This window comes from Lathyrus oleraceus, chromosome 7 (assembly GCF_024323335.1).
Source record: "Lathyrus oleraceus cultivar Zhongwan6 chromosome 7, CAAS_Psat_ZW6_1.0, whole genome shotgun sequence".
Lineage (NCBI taxonomy): Eukaryota > Viridiplantae > Streptophyta > Magnoliopsida > Fabales > Fabaceae > Lathyrus > Lathyrus oleraceus.
Window position 1 is genome coordinate 75,995,124 of NC_066585.1, and position 12,504 is coordinate 76,007,627.

The window sequence follows — 12,504 nt, forward strand, 5'->3', positions numbered from 1 at the left end:
CAGCACTTCAGTAATGAAAAGGAGAACGAAAAAGGAAGAGGAGAACCCTAGCAAGCAAACCCTAGCGCTCACAGTCGGAAAACCCTGAAGGAAAAGCCGGCGGCCGCAAAGCTACCTCCGTCCAACTCAATCCGGCTCGCCAATTCAGCATTACCACTCCATTGCAAACAGGTTTGCACTACTATTATCACTTTATTTTCTTAATTTGCATGTGATACCGCTTTATGTTCGTAACTTGCATGTGATATTATAATTGAATTCATAAACATATTTGAGGTTTTGCATGTGAATTTAAGTGTGCCTGGATATTGTGAATGCTGAACCATGTAATTATGTGTTGGATGCCATAAGCCATGCTGCAGGTTGAAGTCATACTATTCTGAAATTCAAAACCCGCAGCCGCTCGCTAGCACATCGCTAAGCGAGCATGTAGCGAGTATTCGCTAGGCCTTCGCTAGGCGAGGCAGGCGCGAACCTGACAGTAGCCAGCTTTTCTGTTATGACTTTTCATTCATGTTTTGTCATGGCCAGGCATTGTTTATTTGATCCTATTACTGTTGTGATTTCTTTTGCGGTGTAATCCTCGATTGCACCCCGATTTGGTATGCTAACCCGTTTGTTGAATTTTGCAAAGGTTCATATGTCCCAGAAAAAAAGACCGCCGTTAGGTCTTCCACTTTATTTGTGGGATACCCTTGTGGAGGCTCACCCTAAATTGCTTAATTAATTTTAATGTGTTAATTTTAATAATTAATTTTAATAATTAATCTTAATGTATTAATTTTAATGTATTATTTTTAATGTATTGATTTTAATGTGGAGACTCATCATAATCACCTAATTAACTTTAAAATGCGGCCTTTAAATATGTGATCTTGGACCTCTCTTTTGCCTTACGATATTACGGTATTATGGTCATGTCCCGCGAATGTGGGGATACACTTAGCAATGGCCCTTCGATTAAATCATCATAAAATAAATCATGGTCCCTCGGATGTTGCCTTCGAAAATACAATTTTGTCCCTCGATGACCCTTCGGTGTAGCCTACGGTTAAATGATGATCGTCCCTTCGAATGCTAAGGTATCCTTACAACTGTTGCCTTCAATGACCTATCGATGACCCTACGATGCCCCTTTTATATCCAAAGGGTAAAATTACTTACTTCTCAATAGTAAGGACAGTTTTACCCTCATAAGGATAGGAAAAGCCCATAACGACCTCAGGAATGTATAACTCTCAATTGCTGGATCATAATCTAAAACATTTTCCACCCCTCACACTTTACACTTTACAAATCCTAGAAAATCACCACTTGGTATACATTCATACTAGAATCATTACCGAGTTATATTTTTCTAAACCATTTTCAAAATCAAATGAGATAAATACTTTGTATACATTCATACGAGAATCATTACAAAGTTAAACTCTCTTTCAAACATTTTTTTTAACAATTCACCGACACTTTTCAGACAAAAATATAAGTGATCCAGCAATTAAGAGCCCATGGATAACCATGGATACAAAGGGTGCTAATACCTTCCCTTTGTATAATGTACCTCCCGAACCCAAAATCTATTGAGGTCTTTCCTGTTCTTTTCCACCTTTCCTTATTGGATAAAAGAAAAGTCGGTGGCGACTCTTGCTATCCGCGACATTGCGATAAAAAGCAAAATACCCCAAGTCAGTTCACCGTATGACACCTTCACTTATGGGTCTTTATTAACCAACGACATAATGTCTTGACATATCAATGTCGCACTTAGTTTAAGGTGATCTTGTTCAACGTTAGTTGTAATGCAACTGTGAGGTGGGTCTATTGAAGCGATCTCCCAATAGTCATTTTTCTTTTTGTAAGATGCAACCAACCGAAACTTACAAAGGATGTTACAACATTTGATGACATACCTTCTCGAATCAGTGCGTTTTACTGTGAAATCAGCAGAGTTGTTCATGTGGAATTTATCGATAGCTCGCACACATTCTTCTTTGGTACGAAACATGTCTCCCACCTTTAATTTGCCTTTTGATCGTGGATACGGGTTATAGAAAATACTGTTGGATGTTTCATCGTCATACAGATCCATCTTTGTCATATGTTGAGGCGAATTGTAGACATGACTATGAGGTATTGTCGGTGGTTGATCATCATTTTCAGTGTCGTTATTCAGCATGTGATCAACCTGAAGGAGAATTGCGGTCCAAAACGCAGCGGAAATTAAAATTTTCTCCTTTAGAGATCCTTACGAATGGTCATGATCAGTGATAGAATATTTACCTCTTATGACGATTGAAACCTTTGGTGCAGATCTCTTGTGATGATCAAAACCTTTGATGCAGATCCACGAAGCGATCACGAACGTTGAACGATGACAACGTCTCTACTCAGTCCACACGAACGGGTTCCTTCAATCTCAGTGCTAGCTGGTACGAATGAAGGCTTTGAGTGAGAGAGAGAGAGAGAGAGAGAGAGTGAGAGAAAACGAAAATAATGCAACCGCAATGAATGCTTCTGCACAAGGGTTCTATTTATAGAACCACTTGTGTGGGCTTCAAGCTAAAAAGCCCACTTAAGTGTATTTTGGCCAATATCTTATAATATGCCCAAAATCACTTAAGCCCATGATACCTTACCATATTTCGTATTCTACTCAAGTACACCGTACCTTACGATGTTCTATAAGTCACTTAAGGGCATCGTACCTTACGGTATTCCTTAGTTAATCCATCTCTCATCAATTCGTCCTTTGTGTGTGACCCTGTAGGTTTTCGTGACGTGGCAATTATATTAAATCATACATTTAACATAATAAACAGTGAGCGGTATCTAGCAACACATCACTGCTACCCAAGACACGAAAATGTCATCTGATCTGACAAAACCTTCTGTGATAATACCTATGTGTATAATTACCCTTTTGCCCTTATGTCTATATTGAACACAAGGCATCGACCGTGTCATCCTTGTCCAGTTCAATATTGGGCCCATAAACATTTATCCTATTATGCAGGATGGGCAAATTCCATCTAGGTCACTCATGTCCCTCAGCATGCTTCGTGGAGTACCCATCAACTGTCTTTATGGTTATCCAGTTACGGACAACGTTGGATCAGCAATAAAGCACTCGACTCTACATCTAGGATCCATAGTGGTTTCAGGTCGAAGAGTGGAATACACTATTATCACCATGAGAATAACTTATGACACTTTGCATAACTTTCTATATAGTATTCTCATAGCGGGTCAATCCGGTATAAATATTACTCCTAATATTCATACCTATGTTTAAGACTCGATAACTCTTTATCCATGATCCATGAGATGTGATCATCAGTCTACAAACATAATAGTCTTAATGCTTTAATGTTATCCCACTTCACACTAAAGCTCGACTACGGATACTTTAAGAATAGTGTCCTTATGTTTAATGTGTTCTCATGATTAAGTCACACTTAATACATTAAACGGACTATCTATTCCAGGGACTTTATTAATCAACCATAATAAAGAAAATGCCTTTTATTATTAATAAATAATTTGATACAAGTACCAAAAAGTATTGGCCTCTAGGGCTTACACCAACACAACCTGTATCTCAGTCTCCTCTTCTTCTTCATCAATGACATCCACTTCTGTTTCTGCTTCTCGGATGACGTCATCTGGCCACTGTGGATCAAACTCACCAGATTCATCCTGACTGGTTATTTGAGACTGTTGAGATGGTATACATGGTTGAAGAGTAATATACAACTCAATACCGTTGCAGCCTGAATGTTCATGACTAACAAACATGTATTCAACATATTCATCGTCCTGTACCTTAAGCGGGAAAAACTTACATTGACTGTTCTAAAAAAATATTGGATTTTGATACGTGATCTTTGACACAATACCCGATCCTATACAGGATTGTATTCTTTTTTTCAAATGCAAGAAGGTTGCATTTCTCTTGATCGTAAGTCTAATGGTATCGGTGTTTCAAAAACAAAAACCGTATAACTCAGACTCGTATGTTTCACCGTTGCAGTGAAGTTGACAATGTATTTTGGTGAAGATGACATTGTGCAAATGAAAACTATTTTCTTGCTGCAAATGAATGTGGGTTGAGTCTTGGATGTTGATAGTAAGACACTTAAATATGTGAGTGATGTGTCTCACATGCAAGCTAGTTCGAAGTGATGTGTCGCACATGCAAGCTAGTCCGGAATGATGCGTCAACCATGCAAGATACTAAGAAGTGACATGTTCAGCATGCAAGAGAGAGGACAACCACGTGTCAGACATGTAGACACACACTCCAATTGAATTGTCGCCCCCATTCATTCCTTGCACATGAGTGTTAACCCATTTGGCGACACCTTGTCTTGCATGCATGCTGACCTCGAAACCAAGCAATCAGACTTAGGTGTGTCATGCATGTCCCTATGGAGGCGCCAATTTGAATGGCGACACCATGTACAAAATGCACATGGGCGCCAATTCAATTGGAGACCACATGCAAACACAATTTTTCATGCTCCAAGCCGTTTTCCTATAAATACATCCACACCATCAACACTTCTTCCACACCATCACTCACTACTTCTTCTACAATTTCAGCTGCAATAACTTCTTGTAGCTTCATCTGCACCAACCGCTTTCATCCCCAACAAAATGTTTATCCTCACAATGGGCGAATCGCATAGAGGAACGGTTGCAAACATAGCAACTTATGTAAGCGTTTTCTTCTTTTGTTATTTGTTTTAATAGAGTCCCTTTTAATAACATACCAACTTAGTAAAGTTTTTTGTTCTTTCTTTTATAGGACGTTGCAAGGTTCCGGACTCGGGTCCACGAATATGTGCATATGGACCCGATGATTCAACCTTATGTTGAAATCACCGGTTTTGGTCATATAAGCAAGATTTTGTCTTGGTCGGTAGATAACAAATTCATTCTTGCTTTATGCGAAAGATGGTGTCCAGAGACACACACATTTTGGTTCCCAGTCGGTGAGTGTACCGTGATGTTAGAAGACGTCTACATGCTTTTGGGACTGCCCATTGAAGGTAAGACTGTTAATGGTAAAACCAACTATGCAAATTCAATTTGCATGGACCTCTTGGAGATAGATTTGTTAGATGATAACTCAAGAGGTCAAGGTATACTCCTTTCACGCCTTAAGTCATACTATAACAGTTTATACTTAGATGAGCATTCTACCGAAGATGCTCGAATAATAAAAACTAGGTGTTACATTATGCTTTTAATTGATTCTTTTTTATTTCCCGAAGGTAGTGGTTCTAACATGCATATTATGTATTTACCTTTACTTAGACATGTAGATAGAATAGGAAGTTACAGTTGGGGATCTTCTTGTCTAGCCTATCTCTATAGCTCCTTATGCAAAAACTCACACAAAGACACATCTACATTTTTTAGATGTGCTGTTTTGCTCCAAGCATGGGGTTGGTCAAGACTACCGTCCCTAACACCCGTCAACAACAACCCTTTCACTTTCCCGTATGCACAAAAGTAAGTTGTTTAAATTACTATATATTTACTTACTTCTTTAAAAATTATTATCTCTAACTAATATTTTTACCTTTTTGGTGTAGATGGTCTGCACGTGATATGAGTTATAACAGATGTCTTAGACATTGTATTACTCAGTATCGCAATCTGTTGGATCACCTTCGACCGATAGACATAAGGATAATAACCTCATTATTTCGTTATAATTTGTTAACTTCTTCTACCTAGATTATAATCCTATTTTCTTTCACATTTCAGTTCATTTGGCGTCCATATCTTAATTTGGATCATGACCATGAGGTCAACGCTAAAGACGCGACCGTATGGACTACATGCACACCGATAATACGATTCATAACTATGGAGATGCACAACAATGATCGTGTGAAGTTGCAGTTCAGTATGCCCTAAACATCCCAGATCCCCCAGCAAGCCTAGGAGAATGGCATATGCACAAAGTTAACGACCAATGGAACTTCAATCCATGGCAAAGCTTCGCAAGATCGGAGTGTCACGAATGGAAGCACCACCATGACCATGTCTTAACTGACACAGTCATGCCAAATGAAGAAAAACCAAGTCGTACTTATATGGCTTGGTACATATCGGTTGATTTTCAGTTCATCATCGAGGATATGTACCTATACGACCCACACCAACAAACTTACACACCTGACACCTCAACATCAAACCCCAACAACATTATCATACCGGATACACACAACCCCCTGTCCGCCAAACGTTCCGTTCAACCAACACACAAACATACAACCAAAACATGCCATACACCCAACCCCAATACCAAGAGCATACCCCATACTGTAACACCCCGATAATAATAAAATAATTATTTAAATTGAGTTAATAATTTATTTATTAATTTAGTTAAATAATTAGAAATTTTATTATTATTATTATTATTCGGAAAATATATATATGTTGGAAATGAGAGAAAGAATCCCATTTTTGGTAAAAAGAAAGTTTCACGTGAAAAGCAGAGAAGCGATCGTGAAAGAGGAAAAGGGCAAAGAGACAGAGCAAGGGCTGAAGGTTGAAGAGAGAAAAGCTTGGAGCTCAAAGATTCGTCGAATTAACTCAGGTAAGGGGGGTTTATCGTCGATTAATGGGTATTATGGGATAATATGTGATGGGTAGTGATAAACCGTTGAATTGACCCTAATTGGGATTTTGAAATGCTGAGAAATTTTGATGAATAAGTTGTGCTAGACTGTAATTGAATCTGTGTTTGGGTTAGTTGTAAAATTCCGAAAGTGTAGCTTTTTACGGAATTGGAATCGGAGGTCCGGAAGTCCTCCAATGGCGGAAAATGCGGAGAATTCTGCATTCTGCCTTGAGTTAGCGCAGGAACAGCTTCTGTCTTGCGTTAACCGGTTAACCCAGGGTGTTAACCGGTTAACACTGTGTTGAATTGTGTAAATTGCTGTTTTGTCTGCGTTAACCGGTTAACCCAGGGTGTTAACCGGTTAACACTGTTGTGATTGCTGAAATATTGTTGTTTGTGCTGCGTTAACCGGTTAACCCAGGGCGTTAACCGGTTAACACTGTTAAGTTTTGGGACAGGAAGCGTGTTGTGCTGCGTTAACCGGTTAACCCAGGGCGTTAACCGGTTAACACTGTTGCAGAGTGGAAAAATTGGCTTTTTTAATGTTGTGTACATAATTGAGAGTTGGCCTATGTTGGCGTATGATGTAATAGGGATTATTTCCCGCTGTTTTGAGCAGTATAGGTATTAGTAGAGTGTGCTAATACCGTGTTTAATTGATTGACATGATAATGATGTGTTGATACATGTGTTGATGATGTATGATGATATGCATAATGCTATGAATGTATGTATTATGCATGTATTGGTAAATGGACTGTTGTATGGCTTAGAGTGTGAGCATATGTCCATTGTGAATTGTTGTTGATGCTGCATTGCTAGATGATTAGCGTGCATAGCATAGCCTTCGGGGCTGTAGCTAATTCCCATGGTGAGGAATTAGTGAGTGAATCATTGTGGATTTGTTGTTGATGTTTGCATGCTAGATGATTAGTGTGCATAGTCTAGCCTTCGGGGCTGTAGCTAATTCCCATGGTGAGGAATTAGTGAGTGAGTCACTAGGTCTCAAATGAGTGGGACTAGTGAGCTTAGTAGCCGTATCTGGAGGGATCGGTGAGCTTGAACTATATGTTCAAGAATAGTCGGTACCGCATGTGTGGAGTCTCATTGCATAATGTATGTATGGCGTATAATATGAATGGATGTATTCCAATATTATACGTGTGTTTGAGTTGTTGTGGAGTATGATTTGAGATTATACTTGTGCTTTATGTTGAGGTTGAGCTGATGTGCTGTTACTGATTGTATGTTGCGATTAGGGTGATTAATGTGTTAAATTGCTTAACATGACATTATATTCTATAATGCTTATTATATTGATTGAGGAACTCACCCTTACAACTAATTTTCAGGTAACGAGAAATGAGTTGAGTAGAAGCGAATGCTTGGAGTCTAGTGTAGTCTCCTTAGTGGGTCGTGCTCTGATAGATGTAACATCGGGATGGGATGTTTTATGTTGTTGAATAATTTACATGTGAATGTTACATGTTTTACATGATTGAGGAGATCTCTATCCGTTGCGTTTTATGCAAATGTTTATGTTTTGAATTAATAAAAGAGCATGACCGTTATATTGTTGAATGGTGTGAATAATTGTGTGACACCCTTGAATGGCATAATTACTCTGAATTGTTATATGTTTATTATTTTAATTAAATATTTGGGGTATTTTAGAAGGGTGTTACATTAGTGGTATCAGAGCATAGTCGGTCGAGTCGAGTCGTAATTATTCTGTTTCCCCTGTACGGTATAGGTGTTGTGCAACCCTATCAGTACTCATTGTTTTAGTTTGTTTGGGTTTTCAGAATAGAGATGGCTGGAAGAGGTAGAGATGATGCTGCGATTGCTGAGGCTCTGGGTATGCTAGCTGGAGTACTTGGAGGAAATCCGAATGTTGTGGGAATGGGGGCTGCTCGTCAACTGAGTGAGTTCCAGAAGAACAATCCTCCAATGTTCAAGGGAGCATACGATCCAGATGGCGCTCAGAAGTGGTTGAAGGAGATCGAGAGGATCTTCCGAGTAACTGAGTGTGCCGATAACCAGAAGGTCAGATTCGGTACGCATATGCTGTCAGAGGAAGCTGATGATTGGTGGGTTGCTACCCGCACTGAGTTGGAAACTGCTGGTAATGCTGAGATCTCTTGGGATGTATTCAGAGAGAGATTCCTGAGGAAGTACTTTCCAGAGGATGTCAGAGGAAAGAAAGAGATAGAGTTTTTGGAATTGAAGCAGGGTAACAGGTCTGTTACTGAGTATGCTGCTAAGTTCACAGAGCTGTCGAAGTATTACACTCCCTATAATGAGGCTGCGGGAGAATTTTCGAAATGTGTGAAGTTTGAGAACGGGTTACGTCCTGAGATCAAGCAGGCTATTGGATATCAGCGGATCAGAGTGTTTTCTGACTTGGTTGACTGTTGCAGGATTTTTGAACAGGATTCCAAAGCCAGAGCAGAGAGCTATCAGCAAAGGGTTGATAGGAAAGGCAAGAATCAGAATGATCGTGGAAAACCGTATGCAGCTGGCAAAGGTTTCCAGAAGCAGAGTGGGATGAAGAGGCCTAGTGGGGGAGACTCTAGTGCCCCTGCTAAGTGTTATAGATGTGGTCGGGCTGGACATCGTGTCCATGAGTGTACCAGTGCTGAGATGAAGTGTTTCAAGTGTGGAAAAGGTGGCCATTTGGCTGCAGAGTGTCGGTTGAAGACTGTAACTTGTTTCAACTGTGGAGAGTTGGGTCATATCAGTCCACAGTGTCCTAAGCCGAAGAAAGAGAATCAGTCGGGAGGAAAAGTCTTTGCTTTATCGGGTTCTGAGACTTCTGCAGATGATCGTTTGATCTGAGGTACGTGTTATATTAATGGCTTTCCTCTTGTAGCTATTATTGACACCGGTGCTACTCATTCCTTTATATCTTTGGATTGTGCTGTGAAACTTAAGTTAGAGATATCTGAGATGCTTGGAAGTATGGTGATTGATACTCCTGCGAAGGGTTCAGTGACTACTACTTCAGTTTGTTTGAATTGTCCTTTGAGTATTTTTGGTAGAGACTTTGGGATAGACCTTGTGTGTCTTCCACTAGTGCAGATTGATGTTATCTTGGGAATGAACTGGTTGGTGTTTAACCGAGTTTCTATCAACTGTTTTGATAAGACTGTGATCTTTCCTGAGATTGAGGAAGGAAAGAGTTTATTTCTATCAGCAAGGCAGGTGAATGAGGAAGTAGCAGATGGGGCAGAGTTGTTTATGCTGTTAGCGACTTTGGAGGCTAAAGATAAACTAGTGATTGGCGATCTAGCCGTGGTGTGTGATTTTCCTGATGTGTTTCCAGAAGAAGTGAATGAATTACCGCCAGAGCGTGAAGTTGAGTTCTCGATTGATTTGGTACCTGGTACTAGACCGATATCGATGGCTCCGTATCGTATGTCTGCTGTTGAGTTAGCTGAATTGAAGAGACAGTTGGAAGATCTGTTGGATAAGAAGTTTATTCGTCCGAGTGTGTCACCGTGGGGTGCGCCAGTGTTATTGGTTAAGAAGAAAGAAGGTACGATGAGGTTGTGTGTGGACTACAGGCAACTGAATAAAGTGACGATCAAGAATCGGTATCCTTTGCCGAGGATTGATGATCTGATGGATCAGTTGGTTGGTGCGAGTGTGTTCAGCAAGATAGATTTGAGATCTGGGTATCATCAGATACGTGTGAAAACTGAGGATATTCAGAAGACTGCTTTCAGAACGAGGTATGGACATTATGAGTATTCTGTAATGCCTTTTGGTGTGACTAATGCGCCTGGAGTATTTATGGAGTACATGAATAGGATTTTCCATCCGTTCCTAGATAAGTTTGTTGTGGTGTTCATTGATGACATTTTGGTGTATTCGAAATCTGAAGAAGAGCATGCTGAGCATTTGAGAGTGGTTTTAGAAGTTCTACGAGGAAAGAAGTTATTTGCTAAACTCTCTAAATGTGAATTTTGGTTAGAGGAGGTTAGTTTTCTTGGTCATGTGATTTCAAGAGGTGGCATTGCTGTTGATCCTTCTAAGATAGAAGCGGTATCTAAGTGGGAAGCTCCGAAGTCAGTTTCTGAGATAAGGAGTTTTCTTGGACTTGCAGGTTATTATAGGAAGTTCATTGAGGGATTTTCTAAGTTGGCGTTACCGTTGACGACGTTGACCAGAAAGGGGCATGCGTTTGTTTGGGACTCAAAATGTGAAGAAGGTTTCCAAGAGTTAAAGAGAAGGTTGACTACTGCTCCTATTCTGATATTACCGAGTTCGTCGGAACCATTTGAGGTTTACTGTGATGCTTCATTGTTGGGTTTGGGTGGTGTGTTGATGCAGAATAAGCAGGTTATAGCTTATGCTTCGAGACAACTGAGAGTTCATGAGAGGAACTATCCGACACACGATTTAGAGTTGGCAGCTGTGGTGTTTGTTCTGAAGTTATGGAGGCATTATTTGTACGAGTCGAGTGGTATTCTGGATGAGATCAGAGAGGGTCAGAAATCCGATATGCTTTTGGTTGATAAGTTGACTTTAGTAAATCAAGGTCAAGGTGGTGAATTTAGAGTTGATGAGAATGGTGTTTTGAAGTTTGGTAATCGGGTGTGTATTCCGGATGTTACCGAACTTAAGGAGAGTATTCTGGAGGAAGGACATCGTAGTGGCTTGAGTATTCATCCTGGAGCTACGAAGATGTATCATGATTTGAAGAAGTTATTTTGGTGGCCGGGAATGAAAAGAGAAATTGCGAGTTTTGTTTATTCCTGTTTGACTTGTCAGAAGTCAAAGATTGAGCATCAGAAGCCGTCTGGGCTAATGCAACCGTTGGCTATTCCAGAGTGGAAGTGGGATAGTATCAGTATGGATTTTGTTTCTGGTTTGCCGAGGACAAGTAAGAATTTTGAAGCTATTTGGGTGATTGTTGACAGATTAACGAAGTCGGCTCATTTCATTCCGATCAGAATGGATTATCCGTTAGAGAGATTAGCTGAGTTGTATATCGAGAAGGTTGTAAGTTTGCATGGTATTCCGTCGAGTATTGTCTCGGACAGAGATCCTAGATTTACATCGAAGTTCTGGGAAGGTTTGCAGAGGGCTTTGGGAACTAAGCTGAGATTGAGTTCTGCATATCATCCGCAGACTGATGGTCAGACTGAGAGGACGATTCAGTCATTAGAGGATCTTTTGAGAGCTTGTGTTTTAGAAAAAGGAGGTGCTTGGGATTGTTATTTGCCTTTGATTGAGTTTACCTACAACAATAGTTTTCATTCGAGCATTGGTATGGCACCGTTTGAAGCTTTGTATGGTAGGAGATGTCGGACACCTTTGTGTTGGTATGAGTCCGGTGAGAGTGCTGTGGTTGGACCGGAGATTGTTCAACAGACTACAGAAAAGATTAAGATGATTCAGGAGAAGATGAGAATTGCTCAGAGTCGTCAGAAGAGTTATCATGATAAGAGGAGGAAGTCACTTGAGTTCCAAGAGGGAGATCATGTGTTTCTTCGTGTTACTCCGATAACTGGGGTTGGTCGAGCCTTGAAGTCGAAGAAGTTGACACCTCGATTTATTGGTCCTTATCAGATTTTGGAGAGGATAGGGGAGGTAGCCTATCGTATCGCTTTACCGCCGTCGCTTGCGATTTTGCATGAGGTTTTTCATGTGTCTCAGTTGAGGAGGTACATCCATGATCCGTCGCATGTAGTCCAAGTAGATGATGTACAGGTGAGAGATAACCTGACTGTTGAGACATCACCTATGAGGATCGAGGATCGAGAGTTGAAGCAGTTGCGGGGTAAAGAGATTGCCTTGGTGAAGGTAGCTTGGGGAGGACCAGCAGGTGGCAACGTGACTTGGGAACTGGAGAGTAA